This window comes from Eulemur rufifrons, chromosome 8, assembly GCF_041146395.1.
Source record: "Eulemur rufifrons isolate Redbay chromosome 8, OSU_ERuf_1, whole genome shotgun sequence".
In the NCBI taxonomy this organism is placed as follows: domain Eukaryota; kingdom Metazoa; phylum Chordata; class Mammalia; order Primates; family Lemuridae; genus Eulemur; species Eulemur rufifrons.
In genome coordinates this window covers 112,467,669-112,489,069 of record NC_090990.1, presented here as the reverse complement: position 1 = coordinate 112,489,069, position 21,401 = coordinate 112,467,669, and the positions used below count along the sequence as shown (strand labels likewise).

The following is a 21,401-nucleotide window of genomic DNA, read 5'->3' as shown; positions in this document are numbered from 1 at the left end:
TTACAGCACTAACAGATAATCATGCCGACAAAACAGACTTCTCATCAATCTTGAAAAATTCTGAGCTACTATATCTTCAAATATTGCTTCTTCCCCATTGTCTCTTTCACTCCTGAGACTCCACTTGGATGTGGGTTGAAACCTTCCCATGGTATCTACTTTCTTACTCTTCTATGTTTTCCATCCTTTTGTTTCTCTGTAATTCACTGTGGATGGTTTCTTCTGGCTCTCTCCTTAGCTGTGTTTGGTGCTAAAGATTAAACTGATTCAATTTATGAAAAATACCTACCATATAACGTAATTGGCCAGTCCTTATGTTCAAACCAATCAAGTAAAATAGATTTCTGTCAAACAAAATCACCTTTCATTTTAATTGAAATAGTGTGTTGATATACATCTCTGTGATAATCATCTCATTATTCTAATACTAATTCTAACCGAGAAGGCAGAAGTTTGCGGTCCAAATGGAATAAGGTCATGCCCTCTCCAATATTTCTGACCTAATCCCTCTTTGGATTTCTGTCATGGGACTCTTAATTTTCCCGTCCTTTGGGGCCCCGGTTGCCTGGGGCAGTGAACCACACACAGGAAGAAATGGGATGAATGAGAGATACCGCTTTCTTCTGTAGTGGGGAGGAAGGTCTTTTGGATAAGGCAAGTTGGAAAGGGAGAAGTAGAACATCTCAGGCATCCATTCTCAGGAGAGAAGATGATTTTAAGTTAAGATTACATCTCACTCTGAGGATGCGGAGAATAATTTCCTCAAAAATATAATCCAGCTTAAAGAGTAAAGATTTTTGTCCTACAATTCGGGTAAGATAAAAATATTTGCAAGTGAAGGCTTCCTAAAACTTTTACTGGAATGAATACGATAAAAAGCCATTTAACAGTTCAGTTCTGCTAATGGAAACAGCCTGGATTCTAAAATTATGTTAAATAGAATTTCTCCATGCATGAATTTTGTGAGTTTTTCCTTCATCTAAAGTCTGAAAAGAGAACATTTGAAAGTTTTCAATCAAAAAACCACTAAAAAGATTAATTCATCGCAGAATATTTACACATACAGAACGACACCCACAGACAGACAGTAGAGCTGTTTAACACATCAAGCTCTGACTGGACCAGCTAATACGTGCTGGACGTGATTAAACTTTGAGCTTAGCTGCCAGCTATGATTTGTCCCAATTAAAGCAGTTAAAATTTTTAGTCACTAAGACTTGCCTCATCAAGTTAACAATACCTCATTCCATAGTATCAAAATTAGATCTAAAACTTCAAGAAGCTTTAAAAAGACTTAAATGGAAAAATAAGAAGGAAGTGTAAGAAATAAGAGTATTCAAAATAATTTTGAAAAAAAGAACACTTCAGAAAACCAGACAAAGATTCAACACAATTCTGCCACCATCTGATAAATGGTTATCTCTGTTTACTTAAAAATTCTGATGGTACATAATAGGAAAAAAAATCAGTAATATCATTAAGCATATTATTTCCTTTTAAACTTTATAGCAAGTCTCAGCTATAAACAGAAGAGCCCATTCAAAAAGTAAATTACGAGAGCAGGCTCCCTTTCACAGTATTCAGTCTCATTGAGAAAAGAGAGCACACACATTCTTTGTATGCTAAAGTCCAGAGGCTAAAAGGGACTAAAGTTTAAGATTTTAATCCTAACAGTGTGCACAGTAGCCTTCCTATCAGCTTAGCCATTATTGCCTAAAAGTGATGAGGGGATTAAAAAACAAAGCGATAGGTTGATGAGAAAAGTTCTCAATTCACTTCATAAGGGATAACAGGAAACAATAACCCTAATTTTTCTTGGTAATGATGGTGATGACAAGAATCACCTTCTAGATTTTCTGATCTTTCTCCTTTTCTTATAACTCTCAGGAATTGTGCTAGTCAACTAATCTGGAAAGCCAAAGTTGTGCTCTATACCCCCCCATGTCCTGGCCTTACTCCAGAAGAGAAGAGCTACAAAAGCCCTTGGAAACAGTATTCATTATGTTCCCTACACTGTCCCCCTCAACATTTAAAACAAAGCCACTGTCATTTCCTAAAATGACAACGGCCAGTTTGTGAATTTAAGAGGCAGAAAGTATCTAAAATCAACAATCTTAAAAGAATCCGTTACCAAGTATAAACTAGTTTTAGGTTTCAAATTCACATGGAAACATTCAAATCCAGAAAGGCTGATTTACTGAAGCTTTTGCTGCTAAAATAGCTAACCTCTTCCTGCTCTTTAAAATTAGTCCTACTCCAGCTTCATGGCTTACAGAACCACCTGTCCCAAGTTAACTTTCAAGATTCAAGGTCTAGGAAATTTTACCTTCTTTTGCCTTCTTTTCCACTTTGAAACTGAAAACAGTGAAGAAATGAAAATAAAAAAATCAAACAGAAAGTACCAGTGAAAGTAGAAATATAACTAATGGAAGTGGCTAGCCAAACACTCAGCAATTACAAATGCATAATTTTGATCAAACTGCAGTAAAGAAAATTAAAAAAAAATGTAAACTTGTCTCTACAAATTTCCAACTGCCTGTGTACATACCCTGTCATTCAGGGAAAATCATACCCATGTTACAGTAAGTTAAATATATTATCTTTTTAAGAGAGATTAACAACTTGCTAACTAGAATGCTTAAAGAAGGATTTTAGGTTTATCTTTTAGAATACTGTATATGAAAATTGATTGTAGAACTTGCTTTTAACTCATATTTATAATCCCTGAAAATGTAAATATTTTAGTTAATAATTTCCAGTTTTTAGTTATTTACATGGTCGGATCATCCTACCAATAAATAGAATGTGTATTTCTTTTTTAAGACAGTGGATGTCACAACAAGTGCTGGTGAGGATGCAGAGAAAGGGGAACTCTTATACACTGTTGGTGGGAATATAAACTGGTGCAGCTGCTATGGAAAATATGGAGATTCCTCAAAAATTAAAAATAAAACTACCATTCGATTCAGTAGTCATACTATGGGGTACATATCCAGAGGAACTGAAATCTGGATCTCAAAGAGATATCTGCATTCTGATGGTCTTTGCAGCATTATTCACAATAGCCAAGACATACACACAACCTAAATGTCCATCTACAGATGAATGGATTAAGAAAATGTAGCACATACATATAGTGGAATATTATTAATATTTGGCCTTAAGAATGAAGGAAATCCTGCCACTTTTGACAACATGGATGACCTGGAGGACATTTGTTCAGTGTAGTAAGCCAGACCCAGAAAAACAAACACTGAATGATCTCATATGTGTAATCTAAAATAATCATAGAAGCAGAGAGTAGAATGGTGATTGCCAGGGGCTAGGGAGAAGGGAAATGGGAAGGTTTTGGTTAAAGGGCACAGAGTTTCTGTAATGCAATAATAATAAGTTCTGGAGATATACTATACCACATAGGGCCTACTATTAACCTATTGTATTGAATTCTTAAAAATTTGGTAAGAGTGTAGACTTATGTTCTCTTAACACAAGACAAAAAAACAGAACAAAACAAACCACCAAAAGAACAAAGGAGGTGAGAGGAAACTTTTGGAGGTAATAAGTTTATGGCATTTATAGTGATGATGATTTCACAGGTGTACACTTATCTCCAAACACATCAAGTTGTATACATTAAATATCCACAGGTTTTTGTGTGTCAACCATACCTAAATAAAACAGTTTAAAAAGACGACAGTATGCAAACATCATGGGATAAAAATATTAGAGACATGTCAAATTCATAAAATCATCTTATTTTCCTAGGTTTTTATGTTGTTTACTGTGTCAGCTTTTTAAAATGAGTGATTTATTATTTCTTTTTGTTCTAAACAAACTCACTTTCATGCTCCCTCCATCCCCCCAACTCCCCCAATTAACCAGCAAATCTCAAAGTATTTGGTCTAAGGCAAACTTAAACAGAAATGCAGTTGGAAAGGGAGTATTTTAATAGCCTTTTTCAGATAATTGAGGATATTCTGCTTTGATACTACACTAAAACTTCATAAGCGATAGTTTCTTAATGATTAGTTACAAGGTAGAAGAAGCTAAGGATCCCAAACCTGATAGAGTCTTGAGGTCCTTGAGGGGTCCACAAACTACACTTTGAAAATGGTTTGTTTTTATGTATGTATGTATTTAGTAGAGAGAGTGTCTTATTCCATCACCCAGATTGGAGTACAGTGGCCTGATCATAGCCTCGAACTCCTGGGCTTAAGCATTCTGCCACACCTCTCCACCCCACCCCCAGTAGCCCAGATTACAGGAATGTGACACCACGCCCAGCTAATTTTTAAATTTTTAAAATTTTTTGTAGAGATGGGGGTCTCACTATGTTGCCCGGGCTGGCCTCTTAACTCCTGGCCTGAAGCGATCCTCCTGCCTCAGCCTCCCCAAGTGCGGGATTACAGGCATGTGCCACCATGTGTGCCCAGCCTGAGAATGGCTGTTTTAAGTCATTAATTCTATTTGATCACAAAAGTGACTAAATTGATACCTAGTGGTTTATTCAGATTGCATATCATCTTGGTGCATTCAACTGAATCAGGATCTCTGTGGGTTAAGCAATATTTTTCAAGTGCTACAGTAAATTCTTCCATATAACATGGATTTATTAACTACAGAAAAAGCTCCTGCGTATGTATACAGGAAAGGATGGTGGGAGAGTTCTACTTAAACTATACATATTTTATACTTTGATAAAAATGTATATATAATCCTTTCACTTAATAAAATAATTTTGATCAAGGATATCAGATTTACTATTTTTAGTCAGTTAAAAGAACATGCAATAATTCAAAATAATAATTTCTTTTCCTTTAAGAGTTTTTGGGTTATCAGGTTTATTCCCTATAGTTCTCACATTTTCTCACAGTCCTAAATACCGTATGTATTCTTGGAATGCATTCTTTATCCAAAATCAGGAATTTGTTCAAAGTTTTTACCAAGAAAGCTCAGAATGCACATCTCTCAGGAGTCTAGAGCACCACAAAACAGATGAAAGCTAACTTTTGTAACTGTCCTCATTTCTACTGTGATCTAGAAAAGCCCTGCTCTGTTTCAAGTAAATATATCATGTGCTACAGGATATGTGATGAAAGAAAGGGTGGTTGTTAGATCTCAGGGCCCTTTCACCACCTGAAGTAAGACAGAAGGAGGTATTGGAGGTTGAGAGGAGGGTTTCTCCAGCATAAACAATTAATATCCCTTAATTCCCAGCCTGACACCTCTCTCTGTGCACTGCAGTCTTATGTACATATTGTTCAAGTACAACACTTTTTTACCTTGTCAATGACTTTCTGTGAAGGATCTTTGCTAAATATTACTCCAGCTAGATTTGCTCAGCTAAGACAAGTAAGCCTCAAGGCTGAACTTTTTTTAAAAGGCAGAAACACAAAGTTGCAAGTAACATGAAGGCATGTGGACATAAAGAACTAGCCTTGAGAAACTGCCAAAGAATGGAATTTAGTGCTACCACCAAATCATGTGCATTATAAATATTCCTAGCTTGTTTGGTGAAATTAGTTTAAGTTTTCCTAGATGGCTTCCTGGCAATCCATATTTCAGCAGTTAAAGCTACTTTTGCTGTACTATGAACAAAGCCAGGAAAGCTATTTCAACAAATGATAAATAAATGGAAAATTCTGACTTTCTATTTGCTACCTCAACTAAATTTCATTAATATACAGTATGCCCATGTAAGAGTCAATTTTCACTTATATTTCTTCTTTACTGGGCCTATGTCGATGTATAATTCCAATTAAATTAACTTGACTTTGTTTAATATTCTACAGTAGCCCTATGATGCTACTATTGTGACCTCAATTTTACAAATGTCAATCCTAATTTTCTTATACAGTAGTTGTTTTAGAAATGAGGAGGATGAAAGTAGCATAGAGAACTGATGAAGCTGACCATATTTGCAAGTGGGCAAACTAATAAGCAAACTTAAAGTAAATATATACACACATGTGTATATTTACTTATTTAATCTTCTTTTGTCAATTTCAGCCAATGTCATGTTCAATAATCTGAATCTGTATCAAACATTCTTTTTTTTTTTTTTTTTTGAGACAGAGTCTTACCTCTGCTGCCCAGGCTAGAGTGCCATGGCATCAGCCTAGCTCACAGCAACCTCAAACTCCTGGGCTCAAGCGATCCTCCTGCCTCAGCCTCCTGAGTAGTTGGGACTACAGGCATGCACCACCATGCCCACCTAATTTTTTCTATAGATATTTTTAGATGTCCAGTTAATTTCTTTCTATTTTTTGTTAGTAGAGACGGGAGTCTCGCTCTTCCTCAGGCTGGTCTCGAACTCCTGAGCTCAAACGATCCGCCCGCCTCGGCCTCCCAGAGTGCTACGATTACAGGCGTGAGCCACCACGCCCGGCCTGTATCAAACATTCTTAACTCTCTTGTACAACAATGACTTACGGCATCTGTTCAACCAATGAAGCATAATTTTATACAAGGAAGATGAGGAGGTATAAAAGACTATAATTGTATAAAAGTATGTGGAAACTATCAATTGTGGGTTCTGGTTTCCCTGTTGAGGGTTAATTTTAATATTTACCTCTTCTTCTCCCCACATCAGTGCAATTTCTTTCAAAAGTAAGTGATCAATTTGTAGACTTACAGAATAGATAAGATTATTGACATATATTAAATAACATGCATTTTATTTATTTACTTAAGAGGTGAGGTCTTTTTCTGTTGCCCAGGCTACAGTACAGTGGCGTGATCGTAGTTCTATGCAATCTTGAATTCCTGGGCTCAAGTGATCCTCCTTACCTCAGCCTCCCAAGTAGCTAGGATATAGGTATGTACCACCATACCCAGCTAATTAGTTTTCATTTTTTTTAGAGACAGGATCTTGCTATGTTGTCCAGGCTGGTCTTGAACTCCTGGCCTCAAGTAATCCTCCCACCTCAGCCTCTAGGGTTGTTGGGATTACAGACGTGAGCCACTGTGCCCCGCTAAAATAATATGCATTTTAAAGTGAAAACAACAATTTTCAAAGCAAGGAAAACAAACTTCTACTTACTTTTAAATCTGATTTACAAACTATATGCACAAATTCTAATAAAAAATATTTCTCTCTTTAATAATTCAACTTGAATCTCAAGCCTGCATGAAAAATTGTGAAATACCTGTTAAAATTTTGCTATTACAAAAATAGTAACTATTTTTACTTCATCTGACAAATAGCAAATATGAGAACAAAATACAACAATGAAACCCAAGTTAGCATCTTTTATTACTAGGGTTATGGCTCCAATTCTAGGTAAGTAAACTTCCAAGGAGACATAGCATGAAAACAGTTTCACATTGCTACCAGTGAATACTACTTCAAAAAGAAAAAAAAAAAAAAAAAAAAAAGCCAACAAGCAATTAAATATACCATCCAAGGTGGAAAAGAACAGTCTTATAATAGCAAATTAATTCTCTATTCTTAGCCATAACAATTTCCTAAGTACCACACTGCATTCCTTAGACATTTCAACCTTCCTTTCTACTATCCAACTACAAACTATGGTATAACTTTCTTTATGAGCCCTATAATCCCAAAGAACAAGGGTTAGTTTTTATTAATGCAATAAAGAACGGGGTGTACTTCATTAGCTAATAAAGATAGATTTATACAAAGGCAGGATTTTAGGATCATGACAGCAAAAGAAGATCAACTGTCAGTGTCCTAAATTATCAAAGTCCATTTGTTTTTGCAATTAATATTGCAAATTAAGATTCTGAAAATTATACATCATAGACCTGTACAATCATTTTTTTAAAAGTGTATCAGGATACACACTAAACATTTTTGCCATTCAATCAACTCAACAGAATTTGAGTGCCTGGAGTGAAAGCAGTATACAAAGACAGACATGGTCCCTGCATTCGTGGAGCTTAGATTCTGGGGAAGAAATAAAATAAGTAAAAGTTAAGTAAACTAAATAAATATGCTCTAACAAGTACACATAAGATGTTACATTGCTGGAGGATGAAAGGGGAAGATAATATCTTCTTTCAATATACCTACGTTGACCAACTTGTTCCCATGAACATGTATTACTTTTTTATTAAGAAAACACAAAGTAGCAAAGTTTGAAAAGATGAAAAATTATGCATGTTAATCATAGAAAACTTAGAAGATATACATGTGTGAATCAAAAATAAAATTTGCCTGTCATTCTACCATCCTCATATAAGTTATTCACATTTTGATATAAATTCCTTAGACCTGTGGTCCCCAACCGACCCCCACCAAATCCCTGTCCTGGCCTGTCAGGAATCAGGCAGCACAGCAGGAGGTGAGCAGGAGGAAGCTAATGAAGCTTCATGTGTATTTACAGCCGCTCCCCTTTGCTTGCATCACCGCATGAGCTCCGCCTCCTGTCAGATCAGCAGCAGCCATAGATTCTCATAGGAGGGGGAATCCTACTGTAAACCGTGCATGTGAGGGAATCTAGGTTTGGTGCTCCTTATGAGAATCTAACGCCTGAGGTGGAGCTGAGGCAGTGATGCTAGTGCTGGGGAGCTGCTGCAAATACAGATTATAATTCGCAGAGAGGTTTGACTGCACAATAAATGTAATGCGCTTGAATCATCCCCCCAACGGTCCATCCGTGGAAAAACTGTCCTCCATGAAACTGGTCCCTGGTGCCAAAAAAGTTGGGGACCACTGCCTTAGACCTCCTTCTAGGATAGTCATGCAGTAGTATAAACATATATATGGGATATTTATGTATGTATATGTATATATGTGTGTGTGCATATATATGTTGTTTAAGAGCCTGGTTTTTCTATTTAATATCAGAAACAAGGCCAGGCGAGGTAGCTCACACCTGTAATCCTAGCACTCTGAGAGGCCGAGGTGGGAGGATCACTCGAGGTCAGGAGTTCGAGACCAGCCTGAGCAAGAGTGAGACCCCTATCTCTACTAAAAAATAGAAAGAAATTATCTGGACAACTAAAATATATATAGAAAAAATTAGCCGGGCATGCTGGCGCATGCCTGTAGTCCCAGCTACTTGGGAGGCTGAGGCAGTAGGATCGCTTAAGCCCAGGAGTTTGAGGTTGCTGTGAGCTAGGCTGATGTCACGGCACTCTAGCCAGGGCAAAAGAGTGAGACTCTGTCTCAAAAAAATATATTTATACATACATACATATATATACACACACACACACACACACACACATATATATATATATCAGAAACATTTTTCTATGTGTCTAGTTCTACAATATTGTTTTTGAATAGTAGTATTCTACTCTATGGCTGTACCATACTTTAAAAAATTACTATGGCACACTTAGTTAGGTTGCTCCTCTTTTTTTTTCCTTTTATAAACACTACTATGGTGAATTAGAAATTTTGGATAAATTTTTAGACATAGAATTTCTGGAAAATGCTAAGGTTTTTGGCGCATAGTGCCAACTTGCCCTTAAGATTCTGCCAATTCCTTCTCCCTACCGTAATGTAACAAAGGGCCTAGTTTTTCACTCTTTCACAGCATTTTGTGGCAAATGTATTCAACTAAGAACCACACCAACATTAAGAAGATAAAGTGCCATTTTATAAAACATAACAATGTGAGTAGTAATAAAGAAGGGAAGTCAGAGGTTATGTCCACCAATGATGGGTTTTCCTTGGCAGAATTCCAGGTTATATCCTGGAATAAATAATTGTATATATTCTGTTTTCTACAGCAACCCAAAATATAGTCAACAAATAAAGATCTAAGTGGGCTGTTTCAAGTTATTAACATATAACCTACCTTGTTCCAGAATCTGAAGAAGCAATGTACTAGCTGGATTAAAATTACAAACAAGTGTGTTATCAGTTTTATCATTATGTTATTTAATACTTTGAATATAAATGAGTACTTGGATACAATAGGTGGTATTTCTACTAGAATCTATTTCAATGCCAGTATTCTGAAGCCTAATAGGGAGAATAAGTGGATTACAATTTATTAAGAAAAAGATAAACAACAGAGAAAGCTTCTCCTTATCTTGCAAAAAGCTGAGTTGAGCTATTCACTTATATAAATAATTAATATTATACTTAGTTTCATATAAAAAACATCTTTGAGGACTAGAGACAACAGAGTAATATAATAATGTTTCATTTTAAAGTTTTATTCTCATAAATTTTCAAATCATATTTTAAAATATATATATTTCTTCATCTCTAATAATTTCTTGTACACAACAGTAATTGTTTAATAAAAACCCCTTAAATGAGTCTGAATTTCATTATGATGTTACCTTTGACCCCCATTATCTCCAATAAGGAACTAAGTTGTTTTGTTTTCTTGTTTGCTTCACTAGTGCCAGACAAGCCACAAAAAAATATTAAAATTGAGTACTGCCTGTCTGGCATTAAAGAGCATTATTCACCACCATTCTCTCTCTTTAGTAGAAAGCAAAAAATTTATAGGATCTAAAGAGAAACTGCATATACCATTCTCAAACTGCAGGGCTTTTTAAAAGACATTCATAGACACCAAAGATCTATCAAAAAGAAATCAGCATTATTATCTCAAAATACACTACAGTTAAACTTAGTCTTTTTAATTGCTGACAATATAAGTCTTAGACTGTTGTCATTAAGATAATTATTGGTTCTTTCATTAGAAACATACAATTTTCAAATGAGTGTTTTATTTTCCAGTAAACTATAGTAATTATTAAACTACTGCCCTTCCCTCTCCATCAAGTTTTCTAGGTGACAGAGTAAATACTAACAACAGCATTATGCAACCACAATAAACTGAGGTAAGGATGTACATTTCTAATCTGCAGGGCAGGTATTTCAAACCTGAGATTCATTGACCTCTTTAGGGGTTATTGCAGTTAAGCCAAATAAAGGCCTGCACTAATAATACGCTAAGCTGTTGAAGACAAGGTTTGAAACAGTTTTATGTGCATTTGCTGATGTGAATACACCCAAACAGGGCAAGAAAATACCTCAAGTCAATGAAGACATTCACTGTTCCATTTAACTTACAGCACTTAAAATAGAACTCTTTTGGAAACATAAACATATATATCCTGAATAGAAAGGAAAATTATTCTGCCTTTATTTGTGAAAATCATTTTACTCTCTCTTAGCACATAACACAAACATTTTATTCCCTCTCATTTGTGAGGTCAGAATTTATGATGATTAGTAAATAAGAGTAAGTCAATAGCCAAAGATTCTATTTAACCTATGATATCATGATTACATAATCCTGTGACATCATAATCTGTGTGTCTATGTTCCACCATGGGTTCTGGCTAACTTCATTCTCACACTGGAACATAAGTAAAGGAGTTAGGAGCTGGGGTCCCTAGCCTCTCTTTGGTGCCACATATTTCTTTGGCAGTTTGGTAAACCTATGGAACCCTTGTCAGAATAACGTGTTTTAAGTGTATTAAATAAAATGCAAAGGTAGAACTATCAAAATAGTTTAATTGGAAATAATAATGTGCTTTTTTTTAAATAACAAATTAAGATCTAGCAGTGGGTCTACTAACCACAGTAATTTGGAAGTAGTGATGAGCTTAATTTCAAGATAGCTACAACAATTGTATTATGATATGATTGTGGTTTCTATTAGTGACAAAGTCACAGGTACTGCTAATAGAACTATGGTTTGTTGTCTACATTTGTAGTTAAAAGAAATTCTTAATTTTAGTTAGAAGTTAATGAAAAGATGTAATTTTTTTTCCCAAACAAGTTCACAGTCCCCCCTGTATTCCATATACCTTTAGGGATGCAGATCCCAGGTTAAAAAACCCTACTTGGGGAACAGAAGAGAAAGTTAATAAAGTGAAAACATAGCTTTGGTTCTCAAAACTCAGTGAGGCAACTTATAAAGGCTCTGTTACTCTCCAAAATAGTCTAACACACCAGAGCAGTGTGTTAGGCTTGTATTCCTTCAATAATCTTCAGAGGATCTGTATAGGAAAAGCAAAATCACAAGGAAGACATTTTTCAACCAATGACCAAATATGCAGCTTACAACACCAGTATATTTTGAGGAAATTCTCCTTTATACAAAGGTTAAGTCACTGTAATCAAATCAGATTCAACAATATTAGGAATTGTGATTAGCAATAGGGTAGCATGAACAACCAACAGAGCTGCATCTTGCTCTGCAGCGGGTGCAGCTGTCTCACTGTGGTGGATGTGAACTCAACCTATCACTGTGTTTACTGTGACCCCAGAAGACCAACTACCATTTCCATAAGAAGATTGTTACTGCATTTTAATCCCTGCTCTGCATGACACTGGGAACCAAACATGTCACCTATACCAGTCTTTCCACCATATTGATCCATTGTAAAAATCTTGTATAATACCCCCTTCCCTGCAAAAGAAAAAAAAAAGTACAGGAGGAAAACGCCAGTTTGTCAGGGCAAATTAAAGGAAAAGTAACATACAGAACTTAATAAGGTAACTTAGAGCCATATATCATGGAAGACTTAATTTTATCCACACAAATACTACTTAATTTGGTAGACACTGGAAAGCCATGAGAAGTTTATTAGAGAAATGATATCATCAGGAACTAGCAGCACATTGTAGGACAAACTGGAGAAGGGCGTGACAATGATAGAAGGTAAAAGGCCATTGCATTAGTTGTGACAACAGCCTAAACTAGATAGCAGTAATATGAATAAAAAAAGGGTATGGGGGTGGAAGCAAAAGATAACAAAGGGGAGAGAGATTGGCACCTATCTGCATATGGTAGGGCAGGGGGCCCACTCTGGGTAGTATTAAGATGACTTAGCGGTTTTAAGCCTGGCTACTTGAAAGAATGGTAGAGTAAGAAGAAAAGACTAGGTTTGGGGGATGAAGGAAAGTTGAGAACAGAGATGATGAGCTTTAAAAGTGATACAGTAAATTTGAAATGCCCAGGAAGTAACTGGAAAAGCAGATCCTCTATAAGATTAGTCAACCCCTGTCCTCAGGGAATTTAAAATCTGGAATCTGGTTATAGCTAGAGATTTAGATTTAGTAGTGATTCTACCAGGTATTCCCTAGTAGCTGGGGGAACAGACAAACCCTCCAAGAAGAGAAGACCAAAAGAAACCCCATCAATTTAAGAACAAATTTAAAAATATTCCAAATACTAAAAACCATTTGAAATGTCAACATCAAGTGCTAAAAACATTTTAACAACTTAAAATAGTGGCTTTTACAGAAGACATACCTTGATACATTTAAATACATTTCTAGAAAAAGACAGTTTCTCAATCATATGCCATATCATATTAAAACACATAAATAAACTTTAACTTGCCCTTCCTATTCAAACTGTACTCTTTATAGAGGTATTTTAATTAATAAATTAAGCAGGAATAGAATTAAAGGCATAGTTAAATTATTTCCATCTGCAAACCACTAGTGAAATAATGGAAATAGGTTGTTAACATAGCAGAAAGAGGGACAAACATCACAGGCCTCCGTAAGGAAGCACACGCCACCACCTGCGTGTTATACCTGCCCGCCACCCCTGCACCCTCAGTCAGAAATCAAAGCTGCTCAAAGTATTCAATCTAGCTACCAATTTACAGGAAATAAAAGGAATAGAGGGACATATTAAACTAGGACATGTTAAAACTATACCAAAGGGACATATTCATCAAAGTTCAGAATGAGAGAAACTGCAGAAAAATGACCTGATTTCTTCAAAAAATAAATTATGAGGAAAATAAGAGAAAGGGGACCCTCTATATTAAAAGAGACATCCAACCAAATGACCTTGTTTAGATCCCAAATCAAACCAACCAATTATTTAAAAATAACTTAAGAAAATTTGAATATTGACTGGATATTTGGTGATATTAATGTCTAAAGGTGGGATAATGGTATTGTGGTTATGATTTTCTTGAGAGTCATCTTTCAGAGATATATACTGAAATATTTACAAATGAAATAATTATATCTAGGATTTGCTTCACAATAATCCAGTAGGGACTGAGGAAAGTAGGTAGCGGTAGAGTTGAAATATGTGGCTCAACTGTTTGTGTTCTGAAATTTTCCATAATAAATTGTTTAGAAGGGAACCAATTAAGAAAAAACACCACTCTCAGTGTCACCAACAAATACAGAGGACACGAATGAATTTGAATTTTGTCTCTCAGTCTTACAAACTGAGCAGCCCTGGTCTAGTCACACAACCTCCTAGTGTCCCCTTTGATTCAAGGGAGACACACACCACCTAATAAATTCACATTTGCTCAAGCTAGAAGTTTGGGTGATATCCTTAACTCCTCTGGCTTCCCCAGTCTTCCTCTGGTTCCCCACCAAATCCTGCCTGTTTCCCTTTCTCCTCCATTTTCTCACTGCTGTCCATCTCGTGGATCGCTGTGGTCTCACACCACTCCAACAGCCTCCCTTTAACCTGTTCTCCACACTGTATCCAGAGTGATGTTCCTAAAATGCAAACTCTGACCAGGCTATTCCCAGCCCCACTGAAAATCCTTAAACTGATTTCAATTAAGCTTCAAGAGTGTTCCTTTAAATTTTTTTAGTCTCTTCCCTGATTCCTTAAAATGACTTACAGGGCTCTCCATTTTCTGTCTGTCTTTTGAATTTCCATCTCTTCTCATTCTTTCTGACCTCTTTATGCTTTAGCTTTGGTGAAATTCTTTCAGCTCTTGCACTGCACCCTGTACTTCCACTATACTTTCAGTACTCATGTGTGGAATGCTCTTTCCACCCATCACTCCCTTGACTAGCTAGCTCCTACTCATCCTTCAAGTCTCAGGTTAAATAGCATTTCCTCAGAGAGGTCTACCCAGATTGCTTCTATACTAATTCGGATGTCTTCTCATACCTACACAATATTTGTTCCTACAGGAACCTATACTTACTTTATCATAACACTCCATACTTGTTTATAAAGAGTACTTGCTGTGGTAGTTACATATTTATCTGTTTTCCAGCTAGACTATAAACTCTGGGAAGGCAAGTCCTAGAATTTGTTCACTGCTGAATCCTAAGTCTCTCATAGTGCCAGGTATCCAATAACAAATTGCTGAACATATAAAATTCACAACTTTCTGGACTAGTTTCTCCATAGACAAGTTCCATCTTCCTAGTCCTCATCTGCTACAAAAACAGACAGCCATGAAGGCGTCTATACGGAGATCTGAATCCTGCATAATCGGAATGCACATTATGAAGTGAATTGAAAACACAATGGGAATGAGGGACAGACATAAGAAGTTGAGAAAAGTTATTACTCTAAAATTTATTTTGATTACAGATTAATTGAACCTTTCTTTGGTAAAAAGAAAAAATAAAAAGTAAAAAATAAAAATCTATTTTGAGACTGAGATAATTTGTATCCATATTTACAATCTTAGAGAAAACTCAGGAGTGACAACCTTACAAAAATGGGAGTCAAATAACACACATAGTTCCCACCCAACCATTAACAAGTTTTCACACCTAAAATGGTAGGTCACTTAACCTCTCCAGCCTCAGTTTCCTTATTTGTAAAATAAAGGAACCTGACCAGCTGGTCATTATATTCTTTCCAGAGCTAATATTATATGCTTTAATATTTAAAAGGCCAAGAGATATGCAAATTATTGAAACACTAACCAGTTAGTTTCATCCTATGGTGGTATGATCCTTTTCTCCTTGTTAATCTGTTTACGGATGTTACAGCCTATATTACGTTAAGCTTCCAACTAAATCTATTCAGTTATAAATATCTCATAAAATGCTCCTCAGATCATTAACTTGTACATTCAACAAAGGTCACTGTAATCTGATGAAACAACAGCATCTATCTAAACCCAGAATAAATTACTAAAATATATTCAATTTTTGTTTAAACAAATATCTAACCACTACATGTTTTAAGTGCTAGATGTCTTGAATTCTTGATCATTTCTATGGCAATCTGAAGGCAAAGTTGTACCCCAGGGTATAGGACTTGGATTTATGGGTACTGTTTAACACTTAAAAAACTGAAGATACATAGTTTTTGCTTCACCTCGCTGGGCTGGTAGCTGAGATAAAAAACTGTTTAGTAAAGGCTTAATTCCTCTCATACTCTTCCAAACTCTCACACAACTCACACAAAATTCCAGTAGTTACTAACCCCACACTTATTTTATCGGGGAATTGATGTGTACACATTTTATCTCAAAACCAGAATAATTTTTGAAAAAAAATTTCAAAACTAGTTTTGGTAAATAAAGTAGCTTGTAAACATTTTACTCTTATCAGTAGAAACCCAGTTTACAATCACCCAGTAGAAACCCAGGGAAAGACTAAAGTAGTAACAAGTTTGTTTCCTGGTTTAGATTAATTACAAACTAATTTTGGCAACTGCTTGTTGCACCAAATATATTCCGACAAAGAAATGAAATGTTAAAATGCACGCGGGAAAAAAAGATGTACTTGGAACAAAAAGCGTGCATCTGACCAGTGTAACGCTATCCTTCAGATTCGTCTCAACAGGGCCGCCTGAAGTCCAGGAACAGGAGGGCACAGCGGCGGACATTCGGCAGCCACAGGTTGAATGACAAAGAGCCCCCGTCAGCACCAGTCCCGTGAGTCTGCGGCTGCCCCATCCCCTCCGCAGAGTCCATTCGAACCCTGCAGTCACGCCTTGGCTGCGGGGAAGGCAGTTTCCCTTATCACTCTTGAAAGTCACCAGGTGGGACAAGAATCGGCGGGCCGAGAAGGCTGGGGCGGACAAGCCACGAATCCAAAATAACTCCCGCCCGGAGTCCCTTCCTTTGGAGCAGAAAGCGGCCAGGAGAGTCTGGAGGTACCACGTGAAGCAGCCCCACGTCGTCCCTATTCAAGATCAAAGCATCTCTAGAAGAGCCTACTTAAGACTAGAGGGGAAGCGACATCCCCAAGGTCACTGCACCACGACCCAACTCCTTGGACAGACAGGCCAGTGGCCGGCACCTGACCACGGGGCCCACGGCTAGCCCAGGAGAAGCGCTGTCCCCGGCGCCTCAAGGTCCCCTTCAACAACGCTGCGCGCTGGGGCCACGCGGCTGCCCGTGGCCAGGATGTCCTCGGTCGGGCCGCCTCCCTTCCCCCAGAGAAGAGGTCTCCCCACTCCCGAGGTCTCTCCTACCCCACCAGGGCGGAGTGGGCACCGCAGGGTCCACGCCGAACCCCGCCGGCTGCTACCCAACTAACCGTTATGTGCGCGGCTCGCGGCGCCGAGCGTGTGCGTGACGCTGCGGAGCGGGCTGGAGTTACGCGGGGCCCAGGGTCTGGCTCGCGTCCTTCGCCCGCTGCCTTGTTCGCGCGTCCGAGCACCCACGCGGCCGGTTAGTCACGTCGCAGCTCGCCACTTTGTCTGGCCCGGCCGGCACTGCTGCCTTATAACCCGCCGAGGCCGGAGCATGCGCACAGGGGGCGGAGCCGGCCCTCTGGGCCGCCCGCCCCTCCCCGCCATACATACACCCGAACTGCGACTCGCGCCTCCACAAGCTCTCAGCCGCGCGCGCCCGTTCGCTCGCTCGCCCGTGCGCGCCGACGCCCCCTCCCCGCCACGTGACCTGCAGCCCCGCCAGACCCGCGCGCCGCGCCCCTGCTATGCGGCTCAGAGCCGCCACGCTCCGCCAGGCTGGCTTCTCCGCCCCTGTCGGAGGAGCTCGCGGCGACCTGCGCGCGTCCCGACACAAACGTTGCTCTCACCCCTCAGTTTCTGGCAGAGATAAAGGAAAAGCCGCCAGGAGGCCTGACCCTGAGGTGTGGGGGGCGACGGGCGCGCTGAGGAGCCGGGAAGCCACTGAAGAGGAGGGACTGGGCAGCATTTGAATGGACGCGGGGCCGCTCGGACCCGGGAAGGCGCCCGGCGGCCGGCGCCTTAGAGCCCGGGCTGTGGACTCGGATGTGTTCGGATTCCAGTCCGGGCCTGACGCTTTAGTTCTCTGACCTCGGGGAAGTTGCTCAAACCCTCTGGGCCTGTTTCCTCGTCTCTCAAGTGGCAACAGTAACAGACCCGATTTCATGGGCCCTTAGGAGGCTTTGAGGAGAGACTGTGTGGAACTTTCTCACCACAGAGCCCGGCCTGTGGCGTTGATGAGTGGTGGGGATTAAAGACTAGTCGGGAGAGAAGAGCAGGTAAGAGGGTGGAGCAGGTAAGAGGGTGGGGAGGCTGGCCCGCTGCGGCGGCGGGGTGTCTGCCTCGGAAGCGTGGGGCGATGGGACCGCGGAGAGGCCAGACGGCGATGGACAATTCACTGAGGACACGATAGAATGACAGCTCACAGCGTTGGGCTGATGACACGCTGAGCACTTCGCCTGAATTATCTTGTATAATCCTCACACCCCTGTGAAGTAGGTACTGTTACGAATATTTTAGAAATCAGCGACATGAGGCTCAGAGAGATGAAGTGACTTTCCAGACGTTGCAGAGCTAGTAGTGGCCAACATTCGAAGTCAGACTCCGGAATCTGTTTTTGTGATAAGAGCCATTGTGATCAGACAGCCAAAGTGAGTCTGTTGATGTTTAATCATTAAGTGTCTCTGATGCCCAGGACTTTTGAGAAATACCAAAAAAGTATGAATCAAGGCCTCTGCCTTCAAAGAGCTTGCAAGTTTTGGGGGGAGATTGAGTCAGGGACAAATAAACCAACATTTATTTAGCACTTGCTGCATGCCAGGACCCTGCCTGTCCCCCCCAAGTACTCGGTCTCCCATTGGCTGTAGGCTTAATTCTCACAACAACCCTGTAATTAAGCCTTACAGTTTCCGTTTTGCATATGGAGAACCTGAGGTTCAGGAGGAGTAAGGATTGGAGTAGGATCAGGTGCTTCCCATAACAATTTGATATGTTAGTAGAAGACAGTATAGAATCCATGGCCAAGTACTGCTTATGAGTAATACAGTGATTACTTTTTACATTTGATAAATGCAGAGAAGGGGAGGGCATTTCAGGTCACTGGGACAGCCAGGACTTAGGAGTGCTTAAGCATTGTAAGGGTGGCGGCAGTGTTCAAGTAGATGGTGAGGAGAATCAAGTTAGAGCATAGGAGACTCGTTCAGGTGTCAATTTCTTAGGACCTGCACTATGGAATGGAGTGGAAAGTGGTAAAATAAGATGATTCCCAGGAGGCTTCAAAAGAAGGCTCATAGAGCAGCGTAGTGTGGTAGATTTCACAGTATGGATCTGGGGGCCAGATCTCCTGAGTTCCAACTTTGATACTTCTGCCTCCTAGCTCTGTGCCCTAAGGCGAGTCATTTTACCTTTCTGAACCTCACTCTCCACTCTAGTAATACCTATCTCATAAGGTCATTATGATAATAAAATTAGTATTTATTTTGGTGTCTAGTATATAGTAAGCACTAAATGTATAACCATGGAAAAGCAGATTTTCCATGAAACCTAACCCTAAAGATTAACCCTAAAGTGCTTTCACTTGACTAGATCCTCCAAGGCCCTGAGAGGGATCCTAACAGTATGTTCACAGGATCATATTTTGTGTTATGTTGTAATTTTGTACTCCTTTTCTTGAAGATAGCCCCCAAAATTATAGACACGTTAGGCCCTGCAAACCCTGAATCTCTCCCTGATAAGGATTTTAGTGTTGTGAAAAAGGGTATAGAGTTTGGAATTAGAAGACCTGGTCCCATAACTACTGTCTGTTTTACTCTGGGCAATTAATTCACTGAACTTTTCTGGGCTTCAGTTCCCTAATTGGGTAAATTGAAGATAATACCCACAAGCCTGAGCTGTTGTGTTGATCAAATGAAATAGTATTTGCAAAAGTGATTGGTAAAACTAGGAAAGTGCTCTGCAAGTTTTTATGAATTAATATTATTATAATTTGTCTATAAGTGCATAAGAGAGAAAAATCAAAAGCAATTCCAAGGCTCTTAGCTGGAAAAGTAGAAAAAGGGCGGGTGGATGAGCTGGTGAAAATGATGAAATACAGGTAAAATTCTTGCTCTTCTGCTAGGTTTTCTTCCTGATTTAAGCCATGAGATGTTGAAGAAATAAACTAGGAGGCATAGGATCAGAAATTAGAGCTGAGAGGAGGTTGGAGATCATCTAGCACACCCCTCACTTTTTAGCAAAATGGAAATAAGTCCAAGAAGAGCTAAAAGACTTTTCTGAGGCCACCCATCTAATGAATGGCATGATCAGATGAACCAGATCATGAAGCTCCAGATTCTCCTTACTGTACCAAGTACAATCTTTTAAGAGAAAGGCATTTTGTCATGACGGTCCTTCAGAATCATTACATTAAAACCAGAGAAGCCATAGTGCTCTCAGGTGGTTTTTAGCTTTATCACAAAATTCCCAGGATTAACGTTTCTGTTTTAAAGGTTGATAGATTGGATGATGCTATACACTTGTTTGCAAGCCTGTTAAGTGAGCAAAACTTGTAAAGATTTCAAGGGAAGAATTACAACTTCAGAAATTAGTGTTAGAATGAGAAATGTAAAATTTGAAAATTATAATATAACAATGTAGTTACTCTTCAAGCTGAGTAAGTTGCTCAATTGCTTTATCTGGAAAAGGAGAAAAATAAAATTACAATGTGTTTTCTCTGGAATTCACTTCCTTCATTTACATTTCCTTCACTATTCCATCATTTTTGTGATGTAGGAAATAGGTGCTGTTATACACATTTTACTAACAATACAGAAAAGGATTCTTTTTTTTTAATTCACACCTTGTACATATTTATGGGGTACAGTCTGATGTTTCCATATATATATATAGAGAGAGAGAGAGAGAGTGAGTATGCTGATGAAATCAAAGTATTTAGTATATCTATCACCTCATACATTTATTTCTTTGTGGTGAGAACATTCAAAAGCCTCTCTTCTAGCTAGTATGTAATATACAATACCTTACTGTTAGCTGGGTGCAGTGGCTCATGCCTGTAATCCTAGCACTCTGGGAGGCCGAGGCAGGAGGATCACTAGAGGGCAGGAGTTCAAGACCAGCCTGAGCAAGACTGAGACCCCCATCTCTACTAAAAATAGAAAAAATTAGCCAGCCAATTAAAAACAGAAACAAAATAAATAAATAAATAAATAAAAATAGAAACAAAAAATTAGCCAGGCGTGGTGGCAAGTGCCTGTAGTCCCAGCTACTTGGGTGGCTGAGGCAGGAGGATCACTTGAGCCCTAGGAGTTTGAGGTTGCTGTGAGCTAGGCTAATGCCATGGCACTCTAGCCTGGGCAACAGAGCAGACTCTGTCTCAAAAAAAAAAAAAACAAAAAAACCAAAAAACCTTACTGTTCACCGTTATCAACCCTACTGTGTAATAAAATACCAGAACTGATTCCTCCTATCTAATTGTCACTTTGTACACGTTAACCAACCTCTTCCCACCCTACCCACCCCTCTCCCCTCTCCAGTCTTTGGTAGCCACTGTTCTCTCTGCTGCTAGCATATAAACTCTTT

General features: G+C 38.9%; 1 protein-coding gene across 4 annotated transcripts in view; it reads right to left on the bottom strand.

Moving 5' to 3' along the window:
- The window catches only part of SLC16A1 (solute carrier family 16 member 1), an 88,638-nt gene that overhangs the window by 20,229 nt on the left and 47,008 nt on the right, over positions 1 to 21,401 (bottom strand). Inside the window, exon 1 of one of the 4 annotated variants that reach the window (XM_069480819.1) lies at positions 16,412 to 17,332. The exons of 2 other annotated variants lie outside the window; for them this stretch is intronic. The gene's annotated coding sequence lies outside the window, so the exon portion shown is untranslated. Of the gene's footprint in view, positions 1 to 16,411; positions 17,333 to 21,401 lie in introns of those variants that run through there. One more of the 4 variants, XM_069480817.1, reaches the window with a different exon arrangement.